The sequence below is a fragment of the Notamacropus eugenii genome, chromosome 2 (genome assembly GCF_028372415.1).
Source record: "Notamacropus eugenii isolate mMacEug1 chromosome 2, mMacEug1.pri_v2, whole genome shotgun sequence".
NCBI classification, from domain to species: Eukaryota; Metazoa; Chordata; class Mammalia; order Diprotodontia; family Macropodidae; genus Notamacropus; species Notamacropus eugenii.
Genome location: NC_092873.1, coordinates 200302495 through 200320045, shown reverse-complemented (window position 1 = coordinate 200320045; position 17551 = coordinate 200302495). Strand labels below are relative to the sequence as shown.

Sequence of the window (17551 nt, the reverse complement as noted above, 5' to 3'; positions counted from 1 at the left end):
TTCCTGATTTCAAGGCTAGCCCTCTATCCATTGCACCACCTTTTATACCTGTGAAATGGTGGAATGATTCAGGCTGATCCAGCTTGGTTCTTCCTTCATGGGGTTGCTTAACACGTTGACAGGAACAGTTTCTCTCCTCAGTCTCAGACATCTCCCTTCTGACCACTGGAAGCAGACACAAATTTAATTGCAATTGCCTCTATGCCCTGCTGGCACAGTATCCTGACTCCCCATCATCTCCACTTGTCTACAGCTTGCCAAAATGAAAGGAAAACCTCCCTTGAGATCCATCAATTCAGCTGCCTCACTGTCACTCAATTAAAAAACTCAGAAGGAATTCTTCTCTAATAATTTGTACCTGTGCATATCATCTCTTGATAGTTTCTCCTCCAGGTGACTGGAGAGAGGGTGAGTAGGATGTGGATGACAAATTTCACCTCCCTCATCAGTTTGTTTCTGCTGGACCTTTACAGATTCCCATTTTTAGACCTGGAATCCATGTGTTTAGCAAGGAATCCTTGACCTGGTCTATAGAGCAATCAAAAAGAATTCGTTTCAAAGGTTAGTTCTTTTTTCCACGCCCTTGCCCAAGTGATTGTTTTGGCTCTCTACAGCACTTGTGTGGGTCATTATGTGTTCAGAGGCAGACTCAGGAGGGAGACTTACATAAAGTTAATGGTGTCAACTCTGGCATTTATCTCTAAGAAAGTGAGTGGAAAATTATAAAAACAAGTTAAATATGAAAATCACAAGGACTTCTCCATCTGTTTGTCCTTTAATCAAACTGGAACAAAGTTTTCAAAAACATTTTTAGTTTAGGATTCAAATGTGACTCATTTTCAACCTGTAGCTATTTATGGCTCCCCTCCCCTCTCCTTTTCACTTTAGTACAGGAAACTGTATTCTTGTGCAACTTTAAGCTTTAATAATTTCAGTCACACACGCAGATAGGAGGAAACAGCAAATAGTATACAAAAACACAACTCAGTTCATATTTCTAAGCTTTGATATAACCATTTTTCATGATACTGTTCAATCCAATTTTCCAACTCATTGAAAACATTCTCCATTTTCTGCTGAGTGACTTTATAAATTGCTTTCAAAATCTTGCCCCAACGTTTTCTTAAACAACATGGCTTTGATGAGTAAATAACAGGGAGAATTTATGTCTCTCAGGCACACAGGCAAAATTGCCAAAATTTAAATGTATTTGAGAACTTTATAAAGACTGGGTCTTGGACATTAATATTGAAAAGGAAGCCTGGAAGAAAGGGAGCAGAGAGAGGAAGGGGGAGTCAAAGAAGGGAAAGAAGGAACAAAGGGGGAGAGAAGAGAAATACGGAAATAAAGAGCATCAGATTCTCATTTTCCTGTTGTTCTTTTTCAGCAAAAGTAGCATTTCTCATTCTGGACTTTCCTTGATAATCAATACAACAGTATAGAACCTTATCTTTCTGCTTTTGTCCTCAAAATTATTTTTTAAAGGGAAAAAGATCAGTTTTCTGTCAACACTTTAGTCAGTTGAATCCCATGGTATTTATTTGTATGTGTAATGCAATGGCTCTTGAAAATCTAGGTACTAATCATAGAAAAAGGGACAATGAACAATTGTGAGAAACGTAGCTGCACCGGGTGATGCCTTTTTGGAACTTCAAATTAATCTCTTTAAGTGAATCAAAAAAGGAAACAGTGCAATAGGAATGACAGACTATGCCTTAAGATGACTGTTAGAAACTAGTTCAGGTGACAGACTTCAAGAGTAACCTGACTAATGGTCAAGTAGGAGACACATGGAGCTGGAGGAAGGGAAGCTCTAAGAAGCCATGTAGAGCTGAGAGAATGGAAACATGACAGGCAGAGATAACCATCCCAAAGAAAGGAACTCAGATACGGAAATGAGCATCCCTGGGCTGAATGAATGTTTATCTTTCTTTGATTTAGACATTTACTTTGTCTTTAGTCAGAGCCCTTTGCTAGTCTGGGGGTACTTATTGGAGGTGCATTTGAGATGAGGAAACATCAAGAAGAAAACGTAGAGATAAATTATATGCTGAGGTGTTTTGCCAGAAATACTATCTCTGACTGGGGGCTTAGAGTTAACCAAAGGGTGATGAAAATTACAGATGACTTCATTCTGCTGTCAGTTGAGAACAAAACCCAAACCTGAAAAAGTTTTAGAAAGAAGTTTATTAAGTCATTCCCCAGAGGGAAGAGCCAGAAATTGATATAGCTTACTCCTTCCAAATCTTTGTAAGATTTATTATACAGAGTTCAAGCAAGGATATAAGGACACAATTAGTTGATTGATTTGCACATGGGAAGTTTCCATAAAGGAGGCAAGGACACAAATGCTGCACATAGGTAATTTCCAGATAAAGCATGTGAGTTGCTTGGGATGTATATCAGTAAGTAACCATTCAATAAAGATTGGGTATGGTTCAAACAACTAGGTAGCGTAGTGGATAGAGCACTGGCTCTGGGGTCAGGAGGACCTGAGTTTTAGTCTGGCGTCAGACACTTACTAGCTGGGAGACCCTTGACAAGTCACTTAATCCTATTTCCTTAGTTTCCTCATCTGTAAAATGAGCAGGAGAAGGAAATGGTAAACCATTCCAGTATCCTTGCCAAGAAAACCCCGTGGGGTTACGGAAAAATCAGAAGCTCGCGAAAGGACTCAACAGCAACAGCACGAGTGGTTCTAATACAAACATTAGGTAAGGTCTAAACATAAGGGTTGGGTGAGGTTCAAGCATTCCAATAAAAGTTTTCACGATGAAAGGTTGTAACAATATAAAGTTATAAAAGATTATTGCAATGAAAGGTTGTAACAGTATAAAGTTACAAAAGGTTATTACGATGAAGTTCTTCTAACACTGTCTTTTCGAGTGTAGAAGGAACATTAATGTTGGGAATTCCATCTTGGCAATGAGTCAGGCGTGGGGTGAGGTACAAATAGAAGTTGTTGCGCAAACTTTGATTTCTCCGCTTAACATTGCTTCATAAATGCATCATTTCTCTAAGCCGATACATTCCTGCCATTTAATCTTTTGTTATATAGCAAAAGGATTGCTGACTGGTGAGCGGAGACAAAGGTTTTGGTCTTCAGTTATTTTCGTAATTTTTCATCATTATTTTCATCAACCATCCATCACCATCCCTGACTTTTATATAGTATTTTAAAATTTGTAAAATGCTTTATATATTTTTTCTTATTTGAGCCCTTTCAGATGCCAGGGAAGGATCATCAAAGTAAACAATAGTTCTCAAATATTAATATTGTTCTGGAATTCTGAAGAAGTCACAGATATTTCTTTCTATAACCTTTCTTTTGCTGTTCTGGGAAATCTTCACTGTAATATTGAATGGCATTTTCTTAGAGTTTCTCTTGTAGTATGTAATCCACTAGGTAAAAGCAATGATCTGATGTGTTAGATCAAGTTATTTATCCATCGTATTTGCATTTGTTTGGTCTTTAAATAAATCTTATTTGAATGCCAGCTATGACTGATTCTCATACTTCAAAGAGTGACATCTCTTCCCCAATATAGTTGTTTGTACTTCCATGCTGATGTCACAGTGTTATATTAGGAAAGATTAAAATTCATTTTGGGGTGGACATTTATAATAGGAGGAATTCTTCCCCAGGCTTACATTTTAAACAGCTAATAATTTAATGATTTACAAAATACCTGGTAAGCCTTGGGAATACTTAATAAACTGGAAAAAAGGGATTACTGACTCAGAGCTGGTCCTTATCAGGAGGACATATGAGAACCATAGATGTTTTCTGCCTCCTCATTTTATCCAATAATCCCCATATTCTTTTTCATGGAGTAGTTCTTTTACCACAATTATAACAAGTAGCAGAACTGACAGATTAGCATTCCCTTTCTCATTCCTTCCCCTGCAGAATGGGGTATAGTAGAAAGAGTGAGCAATGGCCTTGGAGTCAGGAGACTTTTGCCACATCTTGTATTGATATTTTAGAATCATATGACCATAAGCGAGTCACTGCATTTCTTTCAATCATATTTTCCTGGTCATTTAAAGGGTGTTAATATTTGTGCTCCTTATTTCACAGTGTTGTTATATGGAAAATGTTGCATAAATGTAAGGTATAAAGAGCCCTTGATCCACTATTGACTTGGGTGATTTCTATTACTCATTTTATTATAAAACAGGATATCTCTAGTTGTCTGAAGGGATGTCATCAATTTTGAAACAAATGTTTCAGAACCAAGGTCCAGTTGAACCTTCAAAGTTTTTCTTTACAATGGAGTTAGTCTGCCTTTGTAATTTCCACCCATCAATCTTTAGAGTTGTGGAGTTCAGGAAAGCCTTCTTGAGCAGGGGAGTAGGATGGTCATAGGGGCATCTAGGTGGCATAATGGATAGAATATAGAATTTGGAGTCAGGAAGACCTGAATTCAAATTCTACCTTAGTCACTTAATAGCTGTGTGTCCCTGGGCAAGTCACTTAACCCCTTTGTTCCTCAATTTCCTCATCTGTAAACCTGGGACTATAATAGCACCTGCGTCACAGAGTTGTTGTAAGAATCAAATTAGTTAATATATGTGTGTTCATCCTTCATTGCCGAAGAAGACCATGCCATCAGAGACATAATGACATGACTTGCACTTGACTTTATTTTCAGTGAGGGAAGGCTAGTTAACATATGTAAAAATACTTTGCCAACCTATAAAATGCTAGATATTATTTTAGTCAGTCATATGCATTAGGAAGATCAATTTGCCAATTGGAGGATAGATTGGAGAGAAGAGAGGCTGTAAATATGAAGACTTGTAAGGAATCTATTACCATAGTCCAAGTGAAAAGCGATAAGGGTCTGGATCAATGTTTTTGGGGTGTGAGCAGAGAGAAGTGGACAGATATGAAAGGTACTGGAAAGGTGGAATCATTAACCTTTGAATAAGACTTTAGAAACAATGGAAGAGTCAATTTCCAGTTACTGTTATGTTCTCATTATACTGAAATAGAATTAATTCTCATTGTAGTTTACAATTTTTTATTAATTTATTTTAAACTTAAGTACTGTGCTTTACTTATACAATAAGAAAAGAAAAAGAGACATAAACTTAGATACAAAATAAGAAAAGAAAAAAAACAAGCATTGCCATGTGTACAACAGAACATGAGAAGAGTCAAAATATACAGCAATAAATTTCCATTTCAAGAAAGCTTATATAATAGATGCTGCACATTGTGTTCAGAGCTGTCCATCTTTTCTTTCTTGTAAATTTGCTTCTTGTTGTTTATAATTTCTAAGTAAAATGCTATGTATCTTTCAAAATGGAGCACATACTGTTCTATTCTTTAGACTTTCAGATAATATTTTAAAAATTATAACTGTAAGGAAATGCTAAGTTTCAGTTAAAGAATAATGAAAATAAAGATGCATTTATTTCCCATCCAAATTTTCAGACTCTATCCCTGGACCTCCTGCAGCTTACTTTACTCTCCCCAGAGTAAAAATCCTTGCTCTAGTCTATATTCCTTTTTCTACTAATATTCTAATAACAGGTGTAATATCTGATATTTGTATGACACTTTGAACACTTACAAATAATGCTTACTGTGTGACCTTGAGCAAGTCACTTGATCTCTATGATCTCAGTTTTCTCATATGTAAAATGAGGGTGTTTCACTGCCTTTGAGGCACTTCCACATCTAGGTCTATGAGCCCATTAACAAGAGGCTTCCGTAACACTACTAGCCACTGGAAGGTTTATAGTTTCAAGCACCTAGACTGTAGTTTTAGTTAATTCCTTTGTTAGCTACATCTGAATTTAATCTAGGGTGTAGAATGGGATATTGCTCGAAACAGTAAAACATGAAACTGGCTATGTATAACCAGCTCAGAGATCATACTCTGTCTGGAATTCACTCTCTCAGGTCACTTTCTGATACATTCATAGATTTAAAGCCATGAGCACATAGTTTATTATATATAGAATAATTTGAAAAGGAAACCAGACCAAATAGTTCTCTCTGGAGAATAAGGGCTTTTTCTAACTTTTCTCTCATTACCCTCCTAGATCTTTATATACAGAAGAGGGGAATCCCAACCACACAAACCTACAACTTGTGGAAAGCAATGGCTGGAAAGGGTGTGCATACTTTGTGTTACATGCCTCAACTGAAAAAGGAAGGTGGAAAAGATGTTGGGGAGCACCCACTTCCTATCTCAGATTCATGAACAAAAAAAGGATCCATAATACTTGGTAGTTTTTGTAACTCTTTTCACCCTAGGCCTTTTTCAGGTGACCATCAGTGCTCCAAATTCAAAAGCTGTCTTCATGGTGTCATGATGTCACAGGCTGGGTTTATGATAGTTTAGGTTTAATATTGTAATGAAATGGGACACTTGTCAACAGTTAGCAAAAGGAGTTTCCTTAGCTATACCAAGATGAGATACTCAATTAACACAGAACATTGGGCCTGGGCAGAAGTGACTGTGGATTGACCCCTAGTTCCCTGGACCTATCAAATGCTGGGGAACAGCTACCTTGCGTTAGAACTAGCTTAACCTACAAAGGTTAGCCTGGTAGGTATTGATCTTATAGTACATATCTTCTGGCCAATTCTAATCATAGCGTCCATACCTTTTCCATTTGGTCCTTTGTCACATTGGCCTTTCTCCTTTATCTCTTGAGAGTATGAATTGCAAGGTGACAGGAAAAAGGACATGGAATTAAAAGAATATTACAATACACAGACAATATCCCTTGATCCTATTATGTTATTTCTTATCCCATTCCTAGCAGGACAGTTCCTGCTGTCTTTTCTCTCTCTCTCAAAGAGATGTGGCAGTCTCATTTCTGATGGAGACTTCCACAGATTCTAGTTCAGTGGATAAGGCATTGGAATTAAAGTAAGGAAGACCTGACTTCAGATTCCTTCACAGACACTACATAGAAAATCTGAACAAGTCAACTGATCTTTCTTAGCCTCAATTTCTTTGTATATAAAATTAAAGTGTTGGATTTGATGGCCTTTGAAGTCTCTTCCAACTCTAAGTCTATGATCCTGAGATCCTATGATTTGCAGCATCCAAGAAATCACCATTAAGGTGGAAAAGGCAATGCAAAGGTATCAGCTACTTTTCCTTTGATCCCACTCAAGTCTCAGGAGATCAGATGAGCAGATATTATTATCTTCATTTTACAAAGGAGGTGACTGACTCCCAAAGAGGTATCTAAGGTCACATGGCAAATTAAGAGCAGACCTGGAAATAGAGCTGAGATCTCTTCGGTCTTAGCCTTAGGCTCCATCCTATTGAACTGCCTTCTTTAAGGAAGTGATTATTCCAAAATAAACATAAAACAAAGATAGTTTAAATTAAAGATAAATCTAAGATTCAGCAAAAAGCACAACTGTCCTCAGGACAACCATCAAGCAGCCACTCAGGCCCCCATTTTCTCTAACAAGAGTCAACCCAGGGAACAGAGGCAGAAATGATCAGCAAAAAAAGCTGCCTGTAATTTTAGGACACAAGGAAAGAGAATCCAGTAGAGATGTTTTGTTTAATCAAAAGTGCCATAGTTTGTTCAGGGCTTTTAATAGCACTGCTATCAGGTACCAGGCCTGGCATCTCTTGATACCTCATTATCTGGAAAAGGCACATGGGACAGGTTTCCAGTATGCAAGTCACAAGGCAAACTACTCACAGATAGAACTGGTGGGAGGCTGCTGAAAGCCTGCTGGAATCATTACCCTGGGATTTAAAACAAGCCAAGAGGACATTTCACAGCCTTTTAAACAGCAGATGGTGACTATAGATGGACCCTTGGTTTTGTTCTGACCTCATAAAACCAAGGTTCCTGAAGGGTGAACTTAAATTGCTGTCCAAAAAAAATCATGTCTGTGTTGTCCTAAACATATTTTATAGAGAAGTCTGAGAGAGGAGCTTCTACCACTAACCTGTGTGGTCTCATGAGGTGTGCTCTGCCAAAGACTGCCCAGGAATATAAGGTCTTTGAGACCAGGGACTGCCTTGTTTCTCTTAGTATCTCTAGTACTTAACACAGTGCCTGGCACATAGTAGGAACATAATAAATGCTTTTTGGACTGCTGAATTGACTTGAATTGAAAGCTGCCATGCAGGTACAGACCAAGACGTACTAGGTCAGTGTGTGATTTAGAGATCTGGGGAAAGGCATGAAGTGATTTCCTCAGTCTGAAGAAGAGTGCTTTGGCAGGACATAGACTGGAGCTGGATGTTTCCAGTCAGTATGCCATGAACTCTATGACTAATCTTTTCTGCCAGACCACTGGACAGAGAGTTCAGAAGTTTCAGGTTCTACTCAGTCCTAAAATTGTATTGCTGTATAAGGAGGCCACCAAGTTCTCTTTTCTGCTCTTATAAAGGGGAAGCTGAGTGACAAGTCAACTCTGCTGCTTTTATGTTACTCCTAGAAACTAGCTTGGGCAAAGCCCTGATCCCAAATTGTGGCTTCAGACTTGGACAGGCCTGGGAGAGCCTCTCTATGGAAAAGGTTCATAACCTGGGGTCCATGGATCACCATAGATGGATTTAATGGGGTCTGTGAATATAGATGGGAAAAAAATTCTATATTTATTTCCATTTAATTTTAACTGAAATTTAACATTTATTTCAATTGTTTTAAAACATTATTCTGAGAATGGGTCCATTGGGCACATTACCAGACTGCCAAAGAGCTCATGACACAAACAAATTAAGAACTCCTGACCTACAGGATCCTCCGAGATGATGGCTCTCCATGGTTATTTCTTAATAGTCTGTCTTGTGAATGGTTGGTTCACTTGAGCCTCATATCAGACTGATGTTTTGGTTGTCTTTCAAGATAGACTCTCTTTAACTCTGCCTCTTTGAATTTCTAGCTCTCTTTAAGGTTTAGATTAAGAGTGTCCTTTCAAGAGGCCCTTTTCATTCCTTAGTTCCTCAGTGCTGATACCCCTATCCCTTTGAATTATTTTTTCTAATCCTATACTTCCTTTTTTGTTTAAATTAAATTTTTTAATCAACAAAAATCTGTCTTCTCCTTGCCAATTCTGCCTTTTTTGAAATAGTATTTTGTTTTTTCCAATTACATGTAAAGATAGTTTTCAACATTCATTTTTTTAATAAAAGTTTGAGTTCCAATTTTTTTCCCCCTCTCTCTCCCTTCCCCAAGATGGCAAGCAATCTGATATAGGTTATACATGTGCAGTCGTGTAAACATATTTCCACATTAGTAACATTGTGAAAGAGGAAATAGAACAAAAGGGAAAAGCCATGAAAAACAAAGAACAAAAAAAGGCAAAACTTGAATGCTTTCATCTATATTCAGACTCTAGTTCTTTCCTGGATGTGGATAGCATTATCCATTCTGAGTCTTGGAATTGTCTTGGTTTATTGTATCGCTGAGAAGAGCTAAATCTATCATAGTTGATCGTCACACAATGTTGCTATTACTATGCACAAAGTTCTGCTCACTTCACTCAAACATCACTTTATGTAAATTTTCCAGATTTTTCTGAAATCTGCTTGTCCATCATTTCTTATAGAACAATAGTATTCCATTACATCCATATACCACAACTTGTTCAGCCATTTCCCAATTGATGGGCATCCCCTCAATTTCCAGTTTTTTGCCACCACATAAAGAGCTGCTATAAATATTTTTGTACATGTGGGTCCTTGCCCCGCTTTTTTTATCACATGTTTGGGATATAGACTTAATAATGGTATTGCTGGATCAAAGGGATCCAGTTTGTTTGTCATTTGGTAGCTCCAAATTGCTCTCCAGAATGGTTGGATTAGTTCACAATTCCACCAACAATGTATTCATGTCCCAATTTTCCCATATCTTCTCCAACATCTATCTTTTTCCTTTTCTGTCATATTAGCCAATATGACAGGTGTGAGGTGGTAACTCAGAGTTGTTTTAATTTGCATTTCTTTAATGAATAGTGATTTAGAGCATTTTTTTGTATGACTATAGATAGCTTTAATTTCTTCAACTGAAAACTGCTTGTTCATATCCTTTGACCACTTATCAATTGGGAGATGACTTACATTCTTATAAATTTGACTCAGTTCTTTATATATTTGAGAAATGAGGCTTTTATCAGAGACACTGGCTGTAAAAATTATTTCGTAGCTTTCTGCTTTCCTTTTAATCTTGGTTGCATTGGTTTTTGTGCAAAAATCTTTTAATTGAATGTAATCAAAACTATCCATTTTGCATTTCATAATGTTCTCTATCTCTTGTTTGGTCATAAACTCTTTCCTTCTCCATAGATCTGACAGGTAAACTATTCCTTGCTCTCCTAATTTGCTTATGGTTTCACAATGGATACATGTACTCATTTTGACCTCATCTTGGTATGCAATGTGAGATGTTGTTCTATGCCTAGTTTTTGCCATTAACTATTTTCCAGTTTTCCCCATACTATTTTCCAGTTTTCCCAGTGGTTTTTAATCAAATAGTGAGTTCTTATCCTAGAAGCTGGAGTCTTTGGATTTATCAAACAGTAGATTACTGTAATCATTGACTATTATGTCTTGTGTAGCTCATCTATTCCACTGACCCACCGTTTAGATCTGATATTTGCGTGAAAAGTATTTTGTAATTGTGTTCATATAGTTCTTGGGTTTGTCTTAGCAAGTAGACTCTCCAATACTTTATATTGTCTACAGTTGTTTTAAATGGAATTTCTTCTTTTTTCTAGCTTTTTAAATTGCATGTCCAATTTATTGATCTGCTTTTTCTCTATTTTATTCATGAAAGCATTTAGACATAAAAAATTTCCCCTAAATACTGTTTTTGCTGCATCCCATATAATTTGCTATGTTCTGTCATTATGATAACTCTTTTGATGAAATTATTGTTATTTGTATGACTTATTGTTTGACCCACTCTTTCTTTAGGATTAGATTACTTAATTTGTAATTAATGCTTAGTGATCTTTCTATGACCCTTTATTACATTTAATTTTTATTTCATCATTATCTGAAAAGGATGCATTTAATATTTCTGCCTTTCTTCATTTGAATGTGAGGTTTTTATGCCCCAGTGCATGGTCAGTTTTTGTATAGGTGCTATGTGCCACTGAGAAAAAAAAATATTTTATTTTCTAACCCCATTCAGTTTTCTCCAGGTGTCTCTCACATCTAACTCTTCTAAGATTCTATTTGCTTCCTTAACTGCTTTCTTGTTTATTTTGTGGTTTGATTTATTTAGTTCTGAGAGGCGGAAGTTGAGATCTCCTACTAGTATAGTTTTGATGTCTCTTTCTTCCTGTAACTCACTTAACTTCTCCTCTAAGAATCTGGATGCTCTGCTACTTGGTACATTCTCTTCCTTATCTCTTTTAATTAGATTTGTTTTGTCTAAGATCAGAATTGCTGCCCTTGCTTTTTTTTTTTTTTTTTGTCTCAAATGAAACATAATATATTCTGCTCTAGCCTTTTACGTTTACTCTGTGTGTCTCTCTTTGCTTCAAATGTCTTTCTTGTAAGCAATGTAACATAGGATTCTGGTTTTCAATCTATTCTGTGATCTATTTCCATTGCATAGGAGAGTTCATCCCATTCACATTCAAAGTTTTGGTTACTAACTGTGTCTAACCTTCCATCCTAGATTGCCTCTGTCTGTACTTTTCTCTCTCTCTCCTTTTACCATATCCCTTATCACCAGTGTTTTGCTTCTGACTACTGCCTCCTTCAATCTGCCCTTCTTCTATCATTCCCCTACCTTTTCTTTTCCCCTTCCCTTCCTACTTCTCTATACAGTAAGATGGATTTCTTTACCTATATGAGTATGCATGTTACTCCCTCTTTGAGCCAAATCTGATGAGAATAAGTTTCAAACAGTGCTCACCCCATTCCTTCTTTCCCTTTACTGTAATAAGTCTTCCATGCCTCTTCATGTGATATAATTTACCCTATTCTGCCTCCCCCTTTCCTTTTCTCCCAGTAAAATACTCTTTTTATCCCTTAATATTTTTTTTAATCATCACATTAAAGTCAACTTATACCTACACCCTATATCTAAGTATAGTCCTACTAATGGCCCTAATAGAGACACAGTTCTTAAGAGTTCTATCATTTTCCCATGTCAGGATGTAAATAGTTTAACCTTATTTAATACTATGTTTTTTTTTCTTTCCTGTTTACTTTTTTATGCTTGAGTCTTGTATTTGAAGATCAAATTTTTTGTTCATCTCAGGTCTTTTCATCAGGAAAATTTGAAAGTCTCCTATTTCATTTAATATCCATCTTTTACCTTGGAAGATTATGCTCAATTTGTTGGGTAGCTGATTCTTGGTTGTAATCTGAGCTCCTTTGCCTTCTAGAATATCATATTCCAAACCATCTGATTCTTTAATGTAGAAACTACTAAGTTTTATGTAATCCTGATTGTAACTTCTTGATATATGGCTGCTTGCAGTATTTTTTCCTTGATCTTATAGTTCTGGAATTTGGCTATAAATTCTTTGGAGTTTTCATTTGGGGATCTCTTTTAGGAGGTGATCAGTGAATTTTTTCAATGACTTCTTTTACTTTCTGATTCTACGATATCAGATGGTTTTCTCTGATTACTTTTTCAAAGATGTTGTCCAGACTCTTTTTTTTGAACATGGCTTTCAGATAGTTCAATAATTCTTAAATTACCTCTCCTGGATCTATTTTCCAGGTCAGTTGTTTTGTCAATGAGATATTTTACATTTTCTATTTTTTCATTCTTTTGATTTTATTTGACTAATTCTTGATGTCTCATAGAGTCTTTAGTTTCTACTTGCCTAATTCTAGTTTTTAAGGAATTATTTTCTTCAGTTAGCTTTTGTATCTCCTTTTCCCATTTGCCAATTCTACTTTTAAAAGAGTTGTTTTCTCCAGTGGATTTTTTCCCCAATTTGACCAATTCTATTTTTTAAGAAATTTTTTCTTCAGTCAATTTTTATGCCTTCCTTTCCACGCTCCTGACTCTTTTTTCATAATACCCTTGCATAACTCTCATTTCTTTTCCCAGTTTTTCTTCTATATCTCTTACTTGATTTTTAAAATCCTTTTTGAGCTCTTCCAAGAGGACTTTTTGGGCTTGAGGCTAATTCATATTCCCCTTTGAGGCTTTGTATGTGGGCATTTTGACATTGTTACCCTCTTCTGAGTTTGGGTTTTGATCTTCTCTGTCATCATAATAGCTTTCTCAGAGTTCTTGTTTATTTGTTCATTTTTAAAAGTTGAGCTCTGTTCCTGGGGTACAGGGAGCACTATCCCCAGCTTCTTACACTGGAGGTCATGGGTCTGATCACTGGCTTTCTTCATTGAGACCTCTGGGGCTGTGCTAGGGTGGCCCAGCCTAGTTTCACTTGTTGCACCCTAGGTTCCAGGGCTGGGAGTTTGCCTGCTGAGCTGGAGGTCTCCCAACTGGCCTGCTGAGCCAGGACCAGGGGACCTCAATTGCTGATCTTTGTTGTGGCTAAGAAACTCCTGCTGGCTTCCCTGGATGCTGCCTATTCTGGATTGCACTCCCCTTTTACCCAAGTGAGACAGATCTTTCCTGAATTCCTTCCAAGTTATCTGGGGCTGGAAAATCGTTTCATTCTGTCTTTCTGTGGATTCTGTCATTCCCAGAAATCTTTAAGAGGGTTGATTTAACATTGTTTCTGAGGGAAACTGGGGAGAGCTCAAGCAACTTCCTGGTTTCTCTCAGCCATCTTGACTCTACCCCTCCAAATTCTGCCTTTCTTGAGAAAGAAAGAAAAACAAAACTCCTATTATAAAGATGTTTAGTCAAAACAAATTCCTGTCTTGGGCATGTAAAAAAATGTCTTGATTTGCACTCTGAATCCATTATCTATCTATAAGAAGGTGAGTAGTATACTTCATCTAGTCATGTCAAGTTAACTTGCATTTCTTAAGATCTTACTACATATCAGTCACTGTGATAAGTTCTGGGAGTACAAATAAAAGCAGAAAGAATCCTTGTCTTCAGGGAGCTTACTTTCTAATGGGGGAAAATAACACATACAAGAAAGGGAGGTAGAAGTGACAGCCACTTGAAGGGGTTAATGCTGTTTGTTCTTCATTTTCAGAGGATCAGTGACATCAAGGGATGATTTCTTGACTTGCTCATAAATTTAGGTGAGGCAGACTTGCACAGAGTCATCATCCTCACTCTCTTCCGGTCATCAAAATCCAGTGACAGGACAAAAGTCAAGATGACTGGCGAAGGTCTAGGTGGCATTGGATGATGTTGGTGACATGTTCGATGTTTGACCAAGCTCCAAGCACTCCACAGCACCCGATTCAGTTGCTTTCATGACCATTGAAACAAACCGTTCTCATCTACCCATTCTGCTGGAAGAAGTCTTTACATGCTTGGGGTAGATATTCCCTTAACTCATTGACAGATCTGCAGCCCATCAGTTGCCCTCAGCCTGGTTTAGCCCATCTACCCAGATGGTTTTACTAGAGTGGGGCCATTGGGCATGCTACAGTTTCTTGGAGTCAAAGATGAGAGACCTAAAGGGCATGCTAGAAAAAGTCTCAAGAATCAGGAGTACAGGATGGAGGGGAATGAAGACATGACTAACCTGGCTGTCTTAACTGGTCAAGGCCAGAAAAATGACTCAGTGTGATTTTTTTCCTTGGATTTCCTACTCTAGACTTTTTGTAGATTTTCTAGATTTTTTATAAGTGTTGGGGGAGGGAGCTCAGCTGTATTTATTCCTGCAATGTGGTGGGCACATAGTAGGCACTTAATAAATGTTTATAAATGTTTGTTGACCGATTGCTATTCCATCTTGGTGCTTACTTTGTACTTTCTAATCTGTTTATTCCCCATTCCCCTGGGTTGTACACTCCTAAAAGGCAAGGATTTTATTGTTTTTGTATTTTTATCATAAACACCTGGCAGCTTTTGGCACATAATAGGTGCTTGATAAATGTTTGCTGATTGCTTGACTGGGACATTCTTTAGAATTCATCTGAGTGGGATCACCCTATGAATGACTAGACTAAAGGGATTCAGGAGATATTATCTTTTTGGGGCACTGGTGCCAACACAACCAAACCAGCCTTGAGTTGGAAACACTTTTAGCCCTGATTGACTCTGCTATGTCGGAAAGAATTCTGGACTGACAGTGCATAATTTCTTCCTCTTTTACAAGGGAATGGTGAAGAATAACAAGAGTCCTTAGAGAATTTCCAAATTTAAGTCTCAACTAAAATTCTTCCTTCCACAGAAAGTCAGGGCATCTAGGCACAGTGGATAGAGCACCAGGCCTGGAGTCTGTGTGACCCTGGGCAAGTCACTTAACCCTGTTTGCCTTAGTTATCTTATTTGTAAAATGAACTGGAGAAGGAAATGGCAAACCATTCTGGTATATTTACCAAGAAAATCTCAAGTGAGGTCAGAAAGAGTCAGACATGACTGAAATGACTGAACAACAACACAGAAAGTCTTCACCAGCCCCTCTTAAATTCCAGTGACTTCCCTCTGTTAATTATTTCCTATTTGTTTTGTAAATAGTTTGCTTTGTATATGTTTATTTGCATGTTGTCTCCTGGATCAGATTTTAAGCTTCTTAAGGGCAAGCTCTGATTTTGCCTCTTTTTGTGGCCTTAGCACTTAGCACAGTGCCTGGCACATAGTAGACATTTAACTTAATAAATCACTTAATAAATGTTTGATTTATTATTAATAATATGTTAATATTATTGATTGATTTTTAACAATAATGGACAAATCTTGGAATGCTAGGAAATATCTCAAAATAATATATGAGCCCTATGGAGTCAGATTTGAAGACCTGTCTTTTTGCAGTTGGCCTAACTAACCTCAATCTTGAGCAATCCTAGAATGCCAGAGTTGAAAGGGACCTCAAAGCCCATCTGGTCTAATCCCTATCTGAACACCCTCTCTGCAACACAGTTATATCATAGCCTTGGCTTGAGGATATACCACAGATATACCATACCCTTTTGCTTGAGGACCTTCAAGGGGGAACCTATTACCTCCTCTTGAACAGATTTTATCTTAAAGGAATTTTCCCATACATAAACCTGTATTTTCTTTGCAACTTTCCCTTACTGCTTCTACTTCTGCCCTCTGGGGCCAAGCTGGACAAGTTTAATCTCTTTCCTGTGTGATAGCCCTTCAGATTTTTGGAGACAACTCTGAGTGAACACTGAGCCTCCAAACATGCATCTAGTCCTGAGAAGATAAATATTCCCATTAAAGGCAGCAGTTAGGGTAGTGCCCATTCTGCCTTGAGAGTCAAGAGACCTGGCTTCTAGTCCTGTTTAGTTGAGTGTCTGTCCTGAGGGAAGTCACTGGCAAGCAGTGTTGTATAATAAAAAGAACACTGATTCTGGAGTCAGAGGATTTTGGTTCAAATTCTGGCTCTGTTCCTGCTAACTGTGCAACATTGAATAAGTCACTTATTCTTTAGGTTACTAAACTTTACTTAACCTTAGTTTCTTCCTATGTAAAATCAAGAGGTTGACTAGGCCTCTAAGGTCTTTTCCAACACAGCTTTGATCCTCCAGGGGTTATAGTTTCCTCATCTGCAAAACTAGTAGGTTAGAGTGGAAGGAGCTCTGACAGCCAATTATTTTAGGATGCTAAACAGACCCTTCAGCTGACTCCCCTTTCCCAAGGTCATCTCAGAATCCTTAGTGGGAGTTGAGCACTCTGATTTCCCTCAGAACCCTAGCCAAAACCTTAAATAGCTTCTTGGCACATACTGTTCCTTATTTCTCTAAGAGGGAGGAATGGAATAACAGACCAACAAAACCCAACCCGGGCTTGACTTCAGCTTTCAATTCATAAGGAAAACCCTTCCATTGGTCAAAATCAGAGTTAATGGTTTCCTAATACTTCACTGAAATGCCAGCAACTTCCTCTAGTGCCTGGTTTTATGGTGTCTCCCCTGCCTTGCTCTTCCTCAATCCCAAATGCACAGACACAGGGTTCCCATCGTGGGAACCAACTGCCCAAGGAGAAAGGGGTCAAGCCTGGGGTGTTTCAATGATGCCTCCAGGGCTTGCACAGATAACAGCTTACCATTGCCCCCTAGAGGGCTGATTGTAGTTGGACTGGGCTGTCCATTGTTTCAAAGTGGATTTTAAAGAAGACAGTTTTTAGAAGCTTTTGAAAGCTGGAACAAACAAAAACCATACATATCCTGAAATCCTTGAAAATCGTGTTCTGTCAGGTTACAAAGAAACTGCCTGTTTACCTTGGGATTTCAGGGCACTCCTGAGGGACAATGAGAACATTGTGTGCTGGCAAAATGAGGTTATCCCTAATAAAATGGCCAGCACTAGAGCAGATAATGTTAGAGGAGAGAGCATGGATTTATGGCCAAATGGCACTTCAAGGAAGTTGACTCTGAGACCCTGTTGGAATGGGTTTTGCTGTAACTGTTAGATCATGATGGTGATGATGAAGGATCCTTGGGGCCTCATGCCTTAAAATTGTCAGAGTTGTTCTCCATCACTGTCAGGTGGAGGATGACTTAAGTTGTTTTTCCATGAATGCCTATAGATCATAG

General features: G+C 37.8%; 1 long non-coding RNA gene across 4 annotated transcripts in view; it reads left to right on the top strand.

Annotated features, from left to right (window-relative positions):
* Positions 1-14794, top strand: part of LOC140526708 (uncharacterized) — a 46637-nt gene extending 31843 nt beyond the window's left edge. For all 4 annotated transcript variants that reach the window (XR_011974481.1, XR_011974482.1, XR_011974483.1 and 1 more), the window contains one exon: positions 14087-14794. This is a non-coding gene — a long non-coding RNA (uncharacterized lncRNA). The remainder of the gene's footprint in view (positions 1-14086) is intronic.
* The last annotated feature ends 2757 nt before the right edge of the window (positions 14795-17551 follow it).